Source organism: Hyperolius riggenbachi, chromosome 1, assembly GCF_040937935.1.
Source record: "Hyperolius riggenbachi isolate aHypRig1 chromosome 1, aHypRig1.pri, whole genome shotgun sequence".
Classification (NCBI taxonomy): domain Eukaryota; kingdom Metazoa; phylum Chordata; class Amphibia; order Anura; family Hyperoliidae; genus Hyperolius; species Hyperolius riggenbachi.
Genome location: NC_090646.1, coordinates 145,999,137 through 146,015,271, shown reverse-complemented (window position 1 = coordinate 146,015,271; position 16,135 = coordinate 145,999,137).

Below are 16,135 nucleotides of genomic sequence, written 5' to 3'. Positions count from 1 at the left end.
TAATGTGGAACCTCATGGTGACACGTTTGCATATACCGATGAAGATGCTGCAGCAGTGGTTGGTGATTACCTCACGGACACTACATTTCTTTCTAAGAAAGATCCTAAATTGATCGAACGTTCAATTATTCGATTACAAAAAAACCGAATTGCCTTGGACCTCCATGCAAGGACACTGGCTGAGTACTACAGAGTACGCCGTATCCCGAGAGGTGGAAGATCAAATGTGGCACCGACTCTCTTTGCAGGTGACTCTGCCTTTATCTCTATAATCGAGAAAATCTGGAACAAGGCTAGCTTTGACGTTATGATTCATACCATTAAACGTATAAAGCAGGAATTACCCAAATTGGACCAACAGATTATGCTGTTGGAGGAAGAAATGAAATCTCTGTTATCTAAAGAGCTGTTTGAGACCTTTGACAGCAAACGAAAAGAGACTTTGGAAAAACATCGGTCTGCGATTGAGGAAACAAAGAGATCTAAATTCCTACGGGACGAATCTGATTATGTGGACGGTTATGTTTATAAATGGCAGAAAAAGGGTCCAAGTGAGCCAAACCGTCCGAATCCGAGACCTAATCGACCAAAACCACGCAGACCACCAAAGAAACCTCGTAAAAAACCTGACGTTCCAGGATCAGGTTCTTCTGAAGATTTTTTACAAACGACAGAGTCGTCTCAGAGCGATGCCTCAGGAGATGGAAACCAAGAAGGAGAGGCGGAAGAAAACATAGAAAGCAACAAAATTCCACCACAGGGTATGAATCTGCGCAGCAAGACCAAATAACTGATAATTTGGTAATTAATATTTCCTCTCGTGCTCTATCTGAGGAAGAAGAAGGAGTCCTCAAGAGGGGATTATCGTTCTGTCCCACTTTCTTACCTGACTTTTTTGAGTTGGACATTGAGTTAACGAGATTTTTTCGGAATATCAGACTCAAGAACTTTTTTGCCAATCTCCCTTCTCGAGATCAAGGATCTACTGCTCCGGAGTCCTCACTCCCTCTATCCTTGGGTCCTTTTGGCTTAAAAAATCGAAGTGACTTTAATCCATCGTCCAATCCAACAATTGAGAACTTTATAGATTGTGTGAAGGAGGATATCCACAAATTGGAGGCCGAAGTAAAACTTGGGAGACGTCATGGCTATAAGAACAACCTCTCACAGACAGAGAAACTGGCTTTACAATCCCTACAGTCCGCCGATGAGATAATTATCAAATCGGCGGACAAGGGGGGAGCCTTAGTTGTGATGGACAAGTCCTTCTACTTGAAGAGTGTGCAGTGCCTCTTGGAGGACACTTCCACATATCAACGACTTGATAGGGATCCACTCCCAAGGATTGAAAGAATAATAGGGAGATTAGTACAGGAAGCAACTTCAAAGGAAATTATTGATGAGGGCCTGGCAAAGTTCTTGATAAAAAAACATCCTATCACACCGGTGTTCTACACCTTACCTAAAATTCACAAAAATCTACAGATTCCCCCGGGGAGACCTATTGTCTCCGGGATGGATTCTGTGTTATCCCCTCTGGCCATCTTTCTCGATGCTGTTCTCCAACCGTATTTACAGATTCAGGCCTCGTATGTGAGAGATACGGGCATGTTTCTGGAATTATTGAAATCTCAACCTTACCCTGAAGGTGATTTTCTTATGGTCACCATGGATGTGGAGAGTTTGTACACCTCCATTCCCCACCGGGAGGGAATGGAGGTAATACAACATGTCCTTGACACCCGTTCTGATTTTGACAAACAGCAATGTGATTTCCTCATGTCTCTCTTACAGCTAGTGCTGACGATGAATTATTTCCTTTTTGGTGATGTCTTTTACGAGCAGGTCCGGGGGACGGCGATGGGCTCAAACGTGGCCCCATGCTATGCGAACCTCTTTATGGAAGCATATGAAGAGGCGTTCGTTTATACGCATCCATTGTTTCATGCACATGCAAGGATGTGGGTAAGATATATTGATGATGTCTTTCTTTTGTGGGTGGGGCCACGTTCGGGCCTTGATGCCTTTATCCTGGACTTGCACGGAAGGTATCCTTTTATTAAGTTGACGTCACACGTCAGCAATACCAGTATTGATTTTTTTGGATGTTAGGGTCAAGTGTGGAGAAGGAAGGTTTGTCACCGACCTTTTCAGAAAATTAACAGATAGAAATTCCACTCTACACTTTGACTCCTTTCATCCACTATCTCTAAAAAGTGCAATACCTAGATCTCAAATACTGAGAGTCGAGAGAATAGTTTCTGATCTAACTACATGTGATTTACGGGTAGAGGAACTAAGAAATAGATTTAGGGTGAGAGGTTATCCGGAAGGGGTTCTAAAAAAAGTGGGAGGGGGGTGCCAGAGGGGTGGGAAGAAGAGAAGAGAAAACAGTGGTAGGATTCCTTTCATCTCGAGGTTCAGCACGATTTCAAGTCAGGTCAGGGGTATTATACAGCAAAGATGGTCCATTCTGAGGGAGGGACTTCCGAGGGTTCCTGAATTTAGGGACCCTCCTTTGTTCTCCTTCAGACGGGCACCCTCACTTAGGGACAGGCTAGTAAGGTCAGATTTGGGTCCTTCAGTTGATAACACAGGCACGAGAAGGAGGGGAACTTTCCCCTGTAGAGATTGTGTCCAGTGCGGAAATGTTTTGGGTGGTGACTCTGTCCGACACCCTCTGAGTGGAAGAAATTTCCCACTTAAAGGTTTCTTTGACTGTAACTCTAAATTTGTAGTATATTGTATAAAGTGCCCATGTGGGCTATTATATGTGGGCCAAACCACTCAGAGGGTGAAAGACAGGATCTCTGCCCACAAATCCGCGATTAGAAAAAAACGAATGGAACAGGCGGTTTCTGCCCATTTTACTGAAAGGTCACATGGGGTGGCGTCATTACGTTTCCAAGTATTGCAGCAGATTCATAGACCAAGGAGAGGTGGGGATCGTTTAAAACTACTTCTTAAGGCTGAAGCATGGTGGATCAGACAATTGGGGACTTTACACCCCCGGGGTCTAAACCGGGAATATGATCTATTACCTGTAATTTGACTTTATTGACTAATGTAAAGGTTGATCGCCACATTGCAGCCCATTCTATACTTTTTCACTAATTTTGTCATTTTGTTTTTAATGAACCCCTTCATCCCCCTTTTTATAAAGTGTTTTCATTAAAAAATTCCTTTTAATTTTTAGGACGATAGGATGGAAGTACTCCACATCTGGTGAACAATACCTGGATATCCTATTCTGCTTTGCTGTCCCTGAAATGAAACCTAAATGTGGCGGTATGTATGGATGTCCAATATTAGGATCCATGTGTCTATTGGTATTTAATGAGAGCATAAGGCAAAGCAGAAAGGTTGTTTTTGTTTTTTTTTGAGGTGCATTCTTCTATGTGGCCACTAGATGGCATTGATCTTATCCATGCGTACATATATGTAGGTGATGCATACATTTGTACGTATGATGCCAATGCGGCTTGCGTGATAATTATGCGACATTTTTTGACGCGTCCAATGCGACCGTTTTTACGCATGAAGATGACGTTTTGAATCGTGATTGGTAGACATGAGGTTTTCTACACTCCCAGTTAACGGCTTTTCAAATTTGCCCATCCAGGTATATGATTAGATGCTTTGGAGTTTGCTTCCAGTTTCCCATCAGGTCCACCTCTGTAGCGATTGGCTATAGCCTAGGGGGGAGGGGTATAAATAGAGTTTAGGCAGGCAATAGTGACATGCTTTCACTTGACAAAGAGCGGTTTATCCGTTCGAAACGGCGACAGTCCGTTGTGATTGGAATTGGGCTGCAATGGAGGCGTAACCTATCCTGGAGGAAGTCCTCATGCTACTGTTTGCAGCTAAGAAGAGCTATATCTACTATCAAGAGCTATAGTTACATTCTGGGAGTCCAGATGTCATGGCTATTTTTTGTTCACTTTCTTTGTGAATAAATACCCTGCTTTTTAAGAATTGGCAAGTGCTGGTCATTTTCACTTTTTTGCTTGCATTAAGTCTGTATCAGCCATACAGGCTAGACCTGGCACAGCCGTTGAAGCAAGATAGGTGTGCTGTCCAAGAAGTACAAAATATACATTATTTAATGATTTCTACATTTGCAAAACATTTGTAAACGAAATACAACACAATATTTTTATAAACGGTATTACCGCTTATCGTTTACACCCCGCGCCCTTTTTCCCCGGCGCCCTTTTTGATGTACGCGGGAGGAATGCCCCTGTAACTGCTGAGGTGGATCTGCAGGCCCTGTACTAAAGCACAGAGACACCATGAGAAAGAGCACAATTAAAGGTATGGCTTCACCTTCTTTAACTGATTGAATCTCCTGTCTGTCTTATTAAAGTATTGATTATTGAGAAGATCATTTATTCTCACAGAGGTTGTCCATACTGATTTGAAAGAAATTGGCATTTCTAGCTTGACACTCCAGGTGATGCATCTTGGGATTTTGCTCGTGACAGACTGGGCCTTTGATATAATAAGCAGAAGAAGGGAAATGCAAGTGGAATGAAGAATAGAGAATTGAAATAAAGTCAATGGTATATTGTATAATTATATTTGTAATTTACAACTTTTATATTTACAATGCGTATACTATAATCTATTCTGCAATATAATTATATTGTTATATGTATTTTTTTTATCTTCTAAATATATATTTGTATACCTAACTTATTGTCCAATAAATTTTTTGTTGATTGAGAAAGAGCATAATTACTTTTTATAGAATTCCTAGCTAGCACAGCCTCTTCAGGGCCAAGGAACCTCTGTTTTATTCCATAACAAGTATGGCAACAATATGCTCACCATGAAACCCCTCCTTCCTCCAGGTAGCAATGATCATGCCCTTACAGCTAATCTAGTCATATTCCCCCTGTGTCCCCACAGCATTGCTGTATTACTGTGTGGTACCATTTCCACAAACCTGTAATCACCCACCTTAAAGCGGTATAAAACTCTGACCTAATGTTCAATAAAACATGTTTTCCTACTTTTTATATGCCATACGGTTATCATATTTGCTTTTGTGCGTATTATTATTCATTTAGAAATCACAAGTTCCAAAGTACATTTTTTGCTCTGAGAGCTGCCTTTACATTTTATTCATAGCTGGTTTATTCATCTTGTGTCTGTCTGTGTTCAGGAGAGTCTGCACAGTCAGAGAATGTGTCACATTCCTCACTTGATACAATTAAGTAAACACAAGATAATGTTATCTCCAGTTCAGATGTGTCCAGCTTTCCATGCAGAGAGCTTGAAATTCCTGTGTTTAACTAGTTGAATGCTGCTCTAGTTAAAATAAAATGTTGGTAGTATACAATATGCTGTAAATATTCTTTAAGAGCAAAGAAGAAATGCTGGGTGTCATTACGCTTTAATTCACCAGAATTCGTCCTAGTTGTACCGGTTGTCAGGTCTCCGCAGGGACCCCACTCACTGCAATCCATAAATACGGTTTTCCAATGAAGAGACGACACACAACCGGTATAGCAATTTTACTGTATTGGAATATGTTAGGAGAATACACAACTAGTTTCAGGTGGGGAAGCGCTCCACCCACAACTAGTAGTGGCTGGATAGTGTAATTGGTTAAGGGCTCTGCCTCTGACATGGGAGACCAGGGTTCGAATCTCGGCTCTGCCTGTTCAGTAAGCCAGCACCTATTCAGCAGGAGACCTTAGGCAAGTCTCCCTAACACTGCTACTGCCTATAGAGCGCATCCTAGTGGCTGCAGCTCTGGCGCTCAGGAGAAAAGCGCTATATAAGTGTTTGTCTTTGTCTTTTAGTTGTGTATTCTCCTGACATATTCCAATATAGCAAATTTGTTATACCAGTTGTGCGGTTCCATTTCCCCCACTATGCCATGTGCCCCTCCCCCAAACAGTGCTATCCAGCATAGTGACATACGGTATACCCCCACTATTGCTATTTCCCATATTACTGCAGCATCCCATGCTTTTCCCCTTGCCCTTTATGCAAAGTAGTGTAGGAAAGCATATAAGGTTATTTTATATTTACCTGGCACTGGATACTACTGGAGCTCTCTCCTCCGGTCTTCCTTGCTCTCTGCATGCCATGACAGCTTAATGTAAAACACATTATTGTGGTCTCCATCCTGAGTTACTCTGAATGGTCCTCAAGTGTCAGCAATGGCAGCTGGAGGGGCTCAGTATAGGAGAAGTGTGTGTGTGTGTGGGGGGGGGGGGGGGGGGGAGGGGGTTAATAAGACAGGGAGTTATTGCGAGGGAAGACTGTGAAGTATGAAATTGAACCTGAATAAATTACGAACAAATATGACTTTCCTTTAGCACACCCAATTTTTCTAGTCACCATTTTACTAAATGTGCATTTGCCTTTGTTTTGAAGAGCGATGAGGCTGCATACGGTGGTGCAGTTAGTGAACTCTTTTACATTTTCATTATTTCTGCATAAATATAATAAAAACATAATTTGTTTTTGACTTATCCTAAAAGTGTCTGTAGAAGGAGCATTTTCCCTCTAGGATTGTCAGTTCTTTTGAAGGTGAAATTAGAGTCAAGTGTTTTATCCTTGGGGTGATAGATATATGAGTGGCAGATCTTGCTATATTGACAGAATAAAATCTGGGTTTCCATTATTCAAGTCTGGTCTTTACAAAACACTATGTTAAATTTTGCCATAGCCTGAATGCAGGAGATTTCCGAGGAGGACATCAAGGAAAAAGCTAAATCACATGCTGCAGAAGGTTACACAACAATTTCTAAAGAGTCGTACGTTCACCAATTTGTCAGACAGCTCATATATAGACAAAAGTAACAACACTGTTGCTGCTCTTCCCAGGAGTAGACTACCACCAAGTAGTCTACCACCAATGAGTTGGAGTCATGGAGTCGGAGCAATTTTGGGTACCTGGAGTCTGAGGTCTCAATAAACTTAGGAGTCTGATGATTTTTGTACAAACTCCACATTCCTGATAAGAATTAGACGAATGAGTTGGAGTCGAGGAGTCGGAGCAATTTTGGGTATGCGGAGTCAGTCTGTGGTTTCATAGACTAAGGAGTTGGAGTCAGAGTTGGAGTCAGATGATTTTTGTACCGACTGCACAGCCCTAGCACTGAAGGACATCTCAAATAACGGCATGCCACCATTGAAGGAACCACATGGATAAACCTGAATGCTATTGCAATGCTTCTGTGGACTGATTATCGGAAAAAAAAAAAAAAAAAGAAAAAGAAAGGGTTGGAAAAGAGAAAGGGAGAAATAGAGGGAATGCATAGAAAAATAGATGGCAGGGCCAGTTGCTTGTCAGTCCTGCTGATCTCTTTGACTGAAAGTAGTGGCTGAATCACACACCTGAAACAAGGATGCAGCTAATCCAGTCTGATTTCAGTCAGAGCACCTGATCTGCATGCTTGTTGAGGGTCTGTGGCTAAAAGTATTAGAGAGACAGGATCAGCAGGAGAGTCAGGCAACTGGTATTATTTTAAAAGAAAAAAATCCACATCCTTCTCAGATTAGGTTCCCTTTAACCACCCTGGCGTTCTGATTAAATCGCCAGGGTGGCTGCGGGAGGGTTTTTTTTAAATAAAAAAAAAACTATTTCATGCAGCCAACTGAAAGTTGGCTGCATGAAAGCCCACTAGAGGGCGCTCCGGAGGCGATCTTCCGATCGCCTCCGGCGCCCAGAATAAACAAGGAAGGCCGCAATGAGCGGCCTTCCTTGTTTTGCTTATATCGTCGCCATAGAGACGAGCGGAGTGACGTCATCGACGTCAGCCGACGTCGTGACGTCAGCCGCCTCCGATCCAGCCCTTAGCGCTGGCCGGAACTTTTTGTTCCGGCTACGCTGGGCTCAGGCGGCTGGGGGGACCCTCTTTCGCGCTGCTCGCGGCGAATCGCCGCAGAGCGGCGGCGATCAGGCAGCACACGCGGCTGGCAAAGTGCCGGCTGCGTGTGCTGCTTTTTATTTCATTCAAATCGGCCCAGCAGGGCCTGAGCGGCAGCCGCTGGCGGTGTTGGACGAGCTGAGCTCGTCCAGACCGCTCAGCTGGTTAAATATGTGTGAGTAATAGCATAGACCTCTATTCACCTTTACTGATAATGAAAGTCTAGTAGGCTGATCTCGGGCTTTAGTTTCATCTTCTTCTATGCACTTTTGAAATTCTTCCAACATTAAGTGGGTCCATTATGACTGACAGCCATTTCTAGAAGGACTTTTCACATAGAGTTCTAAGTAGCCAATTTGTGGTTGACGTGTTAGGGTGCATACACACATCCAATTTTGATTGGCCAATCAATGGCCAGTTTTACCACCTCCATGTAGTCCATGAGCCACCTGATGTGTTAAAAAATGTATACAAGCATTTACATTTTTTAACAAATTGGGTGGCTCAAGGATGTAAGTGAAGCAAGTATGGTGCCTATTTTGATATCATTGCTAGCCAGCTACTGCCTTACAGTTTAATATTTATGATTGTAGCTAATACAACATATGGTGATAGTTTTATTAAGGATATGTAAAATCAGCCAATTTTTATCAATTCAAGTATATATATTTTAACCTGCATACACTGTGCTACCCTGCTTTCAACTATACAGACTAGACTTGGGCGGCACGGTGGCATAGTGGTTAGCGTTGCAACACTGGGTCCCTGGTTCGAATCTCAGCAAGGTCAACATCTGCAAGGAGTTTGTATGTTCTCCCCGTGTCTGCGTGGGTTTCCTCCGGGTACTCTGGTTTCCTCCCACATCCCAAAAAAATACAGAAAAGTTAATTGGCTTCCCCCTAAAATTTGCCCTAGACTAGGATACAGGCACTGCACAATACATACACAGACATAGTACTATGGTAGGGATTAGATTGTGAGCCCCTCAGAGGGACAGTTAAGTGACAAAACAATATATACTCTGTACAGCACTTCGGAATATGTCGGCACTATATAAATACTAAATAATAATGATAGACTTCATATTTTACATACATTTTACATAAGTATCCTGATTCAAAACTTCCTGTCTGTAAAATGCAAGCTCCAGTCTCAAGTAATGTTTAGCTACTTAGATAAGGAATTACACACAGGCCTGAGACACAGGCTAGGGGCTGGAAAGATTTGTCTGTGAGTTGTCTACACAGGAGCAGTTTGCTAGCAAGTAAGGAATACTGCATGCCAGCAAATTAGCTAAGTATTATTATTATTATTAATTAGATTTATATAGCGCCAACATATTACGCAGCGCTGTACAATAAATAGGATTACAGACAATGATAACAGGGGTGACAGAACAATACAGGTAACCGACCATAGATGCAACAATACAGGTAATAGCAATAAGATACACAACACAATGCAGATAACAGTACAATGCCAGATCATAAACTGGAATGGTAGTGGTAAAAAATTACCAGTTCCAAATTCTGGGTAAAGTGCACACAGTCAAGTATGATACACAAGGGGAGAGGGCCCTGCCAAAGGCTTACAATCTAGAGGGAGGGGCTGGTGACACAAAAGGAGGCGGTGCATCAAAAAGTTATTGGCAGAAAGGATTAGGGTAGTGTTGAGTTGATGTAGGCCTCCTTGAAGAAGTGAGTTTTAAGTGCTTTTTTGAAGGTGTTGAAGGTGGGAGCGAGCCTGATGGGCAGTGGGAGAGAGTTCCACAGGATAGGGGCAGCTCTAGTGAAGTCCTGCAGTCTGGCATGGGAGTGCGAGATGCGTGGGGTAGTTAAGAGGAGGTCGTTGGAGGAGCGAAGTGGGCAGCCAGGTGTATATCTGCTGACCAGGTCAGAGATGTAGGTTGGGCAGGACTTGTGTATGGATTTGTATGCCAAACATAGGATCTTGAAGCTGATTCTGAAGTGAATTGGAAACCAATGAAGGGATTTGCATAGGGGAGTTGTGGAGACAGAGCTGTGGGAGGAGTAGATGAGTCTGGCTGCTGCGTTCATGATGGATTTTAGGGGGGCGATGCAGTTTTGAGGAAGGCCTCACAAGAGGGAGTTGCAGTAGTCCAGGCGGGAGATGATGAGGGCATGGACAAGGAGTTTGGTAGTGTCTGGGGTCAGGAAAGGATCTTGGAGATGTCGCGTAAGTGGAAATAGCAGGCTCTAGCTACGGTTTGGATGTGGGAGGTGAAGGAGAGGGCCGAGTCCAGGGTGACACCCAGGCAGCGGGCTTGTGTGGTTGGATGAATGATTGTGCCATTGACAGTGACATAGAGGTCAGTGGGGGGTGAGGCAGCACGGGGAGGGAAGATTAGGAGTTCAGTCTTATCCAGGTTTAATTTTAGGAACCTGGCAGACATCCACGATGAAATAGCTGAGAGACCAGAGGATACCTTCTCCATGGTGGTGGTGGAGAGGTCAGTGGTATGGAGGTAAATCTGGGTGTCATCTGCATATAGGTGATAGTTGAAACCCAGAGAGGAGATGAGTTTTCCGATGGAGTCGGTGTAAATGGAGAACAGTAGGGGACCAAGAACAGAGCCTTGGGGGACCCCAACTGAAAGTGGGAAGGAGGTTGAGGAGGAACCATTGAAGGAGGTCTTGAAGGAGCGATTTGAGAGGTAGGAGGAAAACCATGCTAGGGCACGGTCTTGGATACCCACAGATTGCAGGGACTGGAGTAGCACGGAGTGATAAACAGTGTCGAATGCTGATGAGAGGTCTAGAAGGAGAAGGATAGTGTATTTTCCTTCGGCCTTGGCAAGCGTGAGGTCATTGACGACCTTGGTCAGGGCAGTCTCGGTGGAGTGGCCTGGCCGAAATCCAGATTGTAGGGGGTCAAACAGGGAGTTGGAGTCAAGGTAATGGGTCATGCGTTGGTGGACTAAACGCTCCAGGAGTTTAGATGCAAAAGGGAGTAAGGAGATGGGGCAGCAGCTGGATGGAAGTGAGGGGTCTAGTGAGGGTTTTTTAAGTAGGGGAAGTACAGTGGCCTGTTTGAAGTCAGAGGGGAAGGTACCCGTGGAGAGGTTAAACAGAGTGGTGACTGGTGAGGACAGGAGCCAGAACAGGGAAGTGAGGACGGAGGCATTTGGATGGCACAGGGTCTAGGTGGCAGGAGGTGGCAGGAGAAGTGGCTAGGAGACGGCTGACTTTGTCCTCTGTGATAGGAGTAAAGGCAATGAGTGGTGGGTGGGGTGGGGGAGAGGTATAGGTGGGAGAGGAAGAAGTGGTGGAGTGGAGGCATGAGATTTCCCGTAGGATGCTGGCTATTTTGTCGGTAAAGTGGGTGGACAGATCAGTGGCTGAGAGGGTGGAGGTGGGGGGAGCAGTGGTGGGGTTAAGGAGGGAGTTGAAGGTGGCGAAGAGGCGCCGAGGGTTGGAGGCTTAGGATCCGATCAAGGCAGCAAAGTATTTTTGTTTAGCATCAGTTAATGCAGTATAGAACAGCTGCAGGTTGGCCTTGTACGCCAAGAAGTCGGAGTTGCGGCGGGATTTCCTCCATTTGCCTTCATAGGTGCGTGTCTGTTTTTGGAGGTTGCGAGTGTGTGCATTGTGCCAGGGCTGGGGGTTGATGGGACGGCTGGGGCGGAATGTGGGGGGTGCAGCAATGTCTAGGGCAGATGGAGAAAGTCACATACACAGGCAGATGCAATTTGAGAATCGTGTGCAGATGGAGAAAGTCACATACACAGGCAGATGCAATTTGAGAATCGTGTGCAGATGGAGAAAGTCACACACACAGGCAGATGCAATTTGAGAATCGTGTGCAGATGGAGAAAGTCACATACACAGGCAGATGTAGGTAACTTTTCTTCCATAATGGCACCATTATTTGGACAATCTGTTCTGTTCAAAAGCCTTTGAGTTATTTGTGATGTGTACATTTGGTTCCTATCATTGCTGAACTAGCTAACCTTAATTTTATCACCTGAGTTAGGCAAAAAATATTTAAAGCTTGCCATACAAACATTGATTTTGATCACCAAAATGGGCCCCACCAGCTGTGCTCCCCCATAAATTTGAAGCTGGAGCCTCCACTGCATTTGGGGCCTTTTTGGACTTGTTTGTGGCAGAATTATAATGTCAATTTTGGAAAACTGATTAACATTCTGAAGAGATTCCAGTCACAATATTAGAGCTAGGGAAGAGTGTTTCTGTATGCTGGATGTGCTGGGCACATTCCTCCATAGTAATGCCCACAGTGAACACTGTCCTCTGTAAATGCCATATTTTTTTTCTCATACAATATAAAAAGATGAAAAATGCCTCTGTATTGCTATTTCCTAGTAATTACTGGGAATATATGTGGCATTTAGAATTTTAGTTAACTTTGATAGTTGTCCTTCAAAAAGTCTGGATGGGGCCGTACCAGATTTTTTAATTGTATATGTTTCTGTATCCTGGCCACTAAAGGCCGGGTAGTTTGGTCAATACAGTAAAATCTGCAGGAACACATACCAAAATCTGCAGGAACACATATCTGCAGGAACATACACAACATAGGAGGTTTGACAAGGTATGAGACTTTTGACCAAAAAAAAATTCCTACTTGGATAGATTTATTTGTAAGTAGCTGTGAACAAATATTACAGTTTTGGCACCTAAAGTTCCATCTGGGTGTAATATGTCCTAGCCATGTAATGCTTGTTGCATAAATTCATTGGGAGAAAGGTAGTTGGCCAGAGTGGGGGCCTTTCTGAAGGTGACTCAAGGGGGTTCACCAATCAAGGGTCCTAGTACGGAGTCTTTGGCAATCGTCGACCAGTTGTTATAGATTGCCTTTCTCACTTCACCTGCCATAGGAGTAAAGGCGAAAGTGAATAACATACGTTTATTTTGTCTTTTTGGTTTTGCCTTAGGCTGGAGTAAATTGTCCCTACATGGATTCTGGCTTTATGAGTGACCTCTTTCAGGAGGGTATCATCATACCCCATTTTGCAAAACCTTTGGATTTGGTCATGGGCTTGTTTGTCAAAATCTGCAAGATGAGTTGTTGCACCTTAGCCTAAGCATTTGGCCATATGGAATGGCTCTCATCACGTTTTGAATGAAAACTTTGCGCATTAAGCAGCACATTAGTAGCAGTGAATTAACAATGGCCCTGGCACAACAACTCGTTTCCCTTGACAACCAAAATGCAATCTCAGAATCGTTCATTTCAGATGGGAACTGCATATTGAATTGGTTGCAGTTCAAGTATCTGAGGAAATCATCAAACTGGTCTCTCGCTAGTACCGGACCACACCACCAAGACATCAAACAATAGTCCATGCAAGTGGTAGTCAGCATCATTTTTGAGTCATCACCCATTAGAGTATAATTTGAATGTTACTTAACAAACCTCCTAATGATAACGGTATGTTTTTTAATTAAATAATTTAAAAAAACAAATGCCCTGCTCTAAATTATTACGCACAACAGAGTTTCAAAACATTTTATAGGTTGTACAGAACTGAAAATTGTAATTTGTTGAATTTGCAGCATTAAGAGGTTATATTTACTCGAATCAAAAGCTATTTCAATCAAAAATATTTAATAGGTTACTTATTAACATAGGACCCCTTATTGATAGAGGCTTTACAAATTTTGCATCCATTGAACTTGTGAGTTTTTGAAACGTTTCTGCTTGAATGTCTTTGCAGGATATCAGAATAGCCTCCCAGAGCTGCTGTTAGGATGTAAACTGCATCCACCCTCATAGATCTTTTAAATGAGGATGTTCCAAAGGTTCTTAAGAGGATTTAAGTCGGAATAGGCCACACCACAAGTTTCTGTCTTTTTATGCCGATAGCAGCCAATGATAGAGGTATTCCTTGCAGCATGAGATGGTGCATTGTCATACATGAAGATGATTTTGTCACAGAAAGCACGGTTATTTTCTTTTGTATCATGGAAGAACGTGTCAGTCAGAAACTCCACATACTTTTCAGGGGTCATTTTCATACCTTCAGGGACCCTAATGGGGCAGACTAGCTCTCTCCCCATGATTCCAGACCAAAACATGACTTTGCCACCTCTTTTGTTGCAGCCTTGTTGGCATATGGTAACTGTCCACCAACCATATACCACACCATCCATTCAGGGTTGCTTGGCACTCATCAGTAAATAAGATTATCTGAAAATTAGTCTTCAAGTAGTTCTGGGCCTATTGCAGCCATTTCTGCTTGTGAGCATAGGTTAAGGGTGAATAGAACGTTTATGCATAACTGCAATCCTCAGAAGGATCCTGCTCCTTGATGTTCACGACACTCGGCACCAGTCGCTTCAAATACCGGTTTTCTGCTTTGTAATGGCATTTTAACAGCTGCTTTCTTAATTCAATGTATTTATACAGATATCTTAAGTTTTTTTTTTTTTTATCCCTATTGGTACACATTCTGTTCAATACACAACCTGCCTGGTACATAGGGTACACATGCCTGGGAGTCAGGCCATAGTTGCATTTATTACCTTCATTGATGTTTATGCTGAATTTGACTATCTCTTAGATATATCTAAGTAGGTTATGCTTTATTCATACCTATATGGATTAGATATGTACAATCTCAAGATCTACGACTATACTAAAGTTAAGATGTATTGTAATGAAGATAAACATAGACCAAAGGTACATTCTTGTTTCTCTTCTTCCCCTCTCTTTTCCTACTCTCCATTCCTATCCTCTTTTTTCATACTTCTCAATACTCTACTATTTTGGTTATGAAATGTTAATAACTCTAAAATTAGGAGTGTTTTCATCCCTTTTCTTTAAGATTAAGATAGGTTGTCATTTACTAAACTGTGTATTCCGTTATGTATAATGTAATATTAAGACTCATTGATGTAAATGTTGAATAAGTTGCTGTTAAACTAAACAAAATCCTTCAATAAAAATTATTGAAATAAAAAAAAAAAAATTCAATGTATTTATCTGGCAGAAACCTTCCACATTTTGCCTTTATCTGAACAAACCCATGTGTGCTCTGAGTTGGCCAAAAATCATTTAACAGTACGATGATCATGTTTAAGTCTTCCTGAAATATCCAAGGTTGTCATTCCATGTCCAAGACATTCAACTATTTCATATTTTTCAGCAGCAAAGAGATTCTTTTTCTTTCCCATATTGTTTAAAAATGATGGTCAGCTTAATAACGTGGAACATCCTTCCTTAGTAGTTTTTCCTTTAATTGGGCTAAGAAGCTGGCAAACGAATTATTCCAAGATTGATTTCAGTGATCAAAAGAGCCCTGGAATACAATATCATCCTTTAGTTAATTAAAAAAGTGTTTTATGATTTTTGGGTTCCGAATCTTCTTTTGTTTGTGTATATTTTTTAATGTGAATTTTTGGGAATGTGATTTTTTCTTGCATTCCAATGAAGTTAATTTACATGAAAATGACATAAAACTAACTTCAGAATAGCATATGTTTGTCAAATTGCTAATGCAAAAATGTGCAATTCCAATTCGCGTGGATTGGTATGTGAATCACATGTTCATTGCGAAAAAAAACCACAAATACCAGCTGGATTTTTTTTCTGCAAAAAAAGTTGCATCTGAAAAATTGCTCAACAACCCAATTCAAATGCAATGCCATTGACTTGTAGTAGACATGTGGCAAATGTGAATTTGCAAAAAGAAAAAATCACATGCAACTTCTGCTGTGTGTGAAAGGGGCCTAAAGCAGTGGTGGGCCGAAATTTCACATATGCAAAATTTTGTATGGAAATTCGCATTTATGCATCGTAAAGCAAAATTTAAATTGTAAGTAATCCTAATTAATTTCATATGTAATAGTAATATTTCATAATTTTGCTTAATTTTTGTGCAATTTAGCAAAATTTTGTGCCGACTTTTGTGGTTAATTGCAAAGCCCCCATACATGCTACTGCTACCAAATTTGCTACATATGTTAAGGAGAATAGTGGGTATAAGTAAAAAAAAATTTTTTCAAAAAGACATTGTAGTTTTTGAGAAAATTGATTTTAAATATGCAAAGAAAAATGGTTTTTAAATGTAATTTTATTTGTTTAAAAAAAAAATTCTTTGCATTTTTAAAATCGATTTTCTCAAAAACTACAAGATATTTTTGGAAAATTCTTTTTTGACTTGTACTCACTATTCTCCGTAACATATGTAGCAATTTTGGTGTCAATAGCATGTATGGGGGCTTTGCTATTCACTGCTAAAGTCAATTCAAAATTACGCAAAA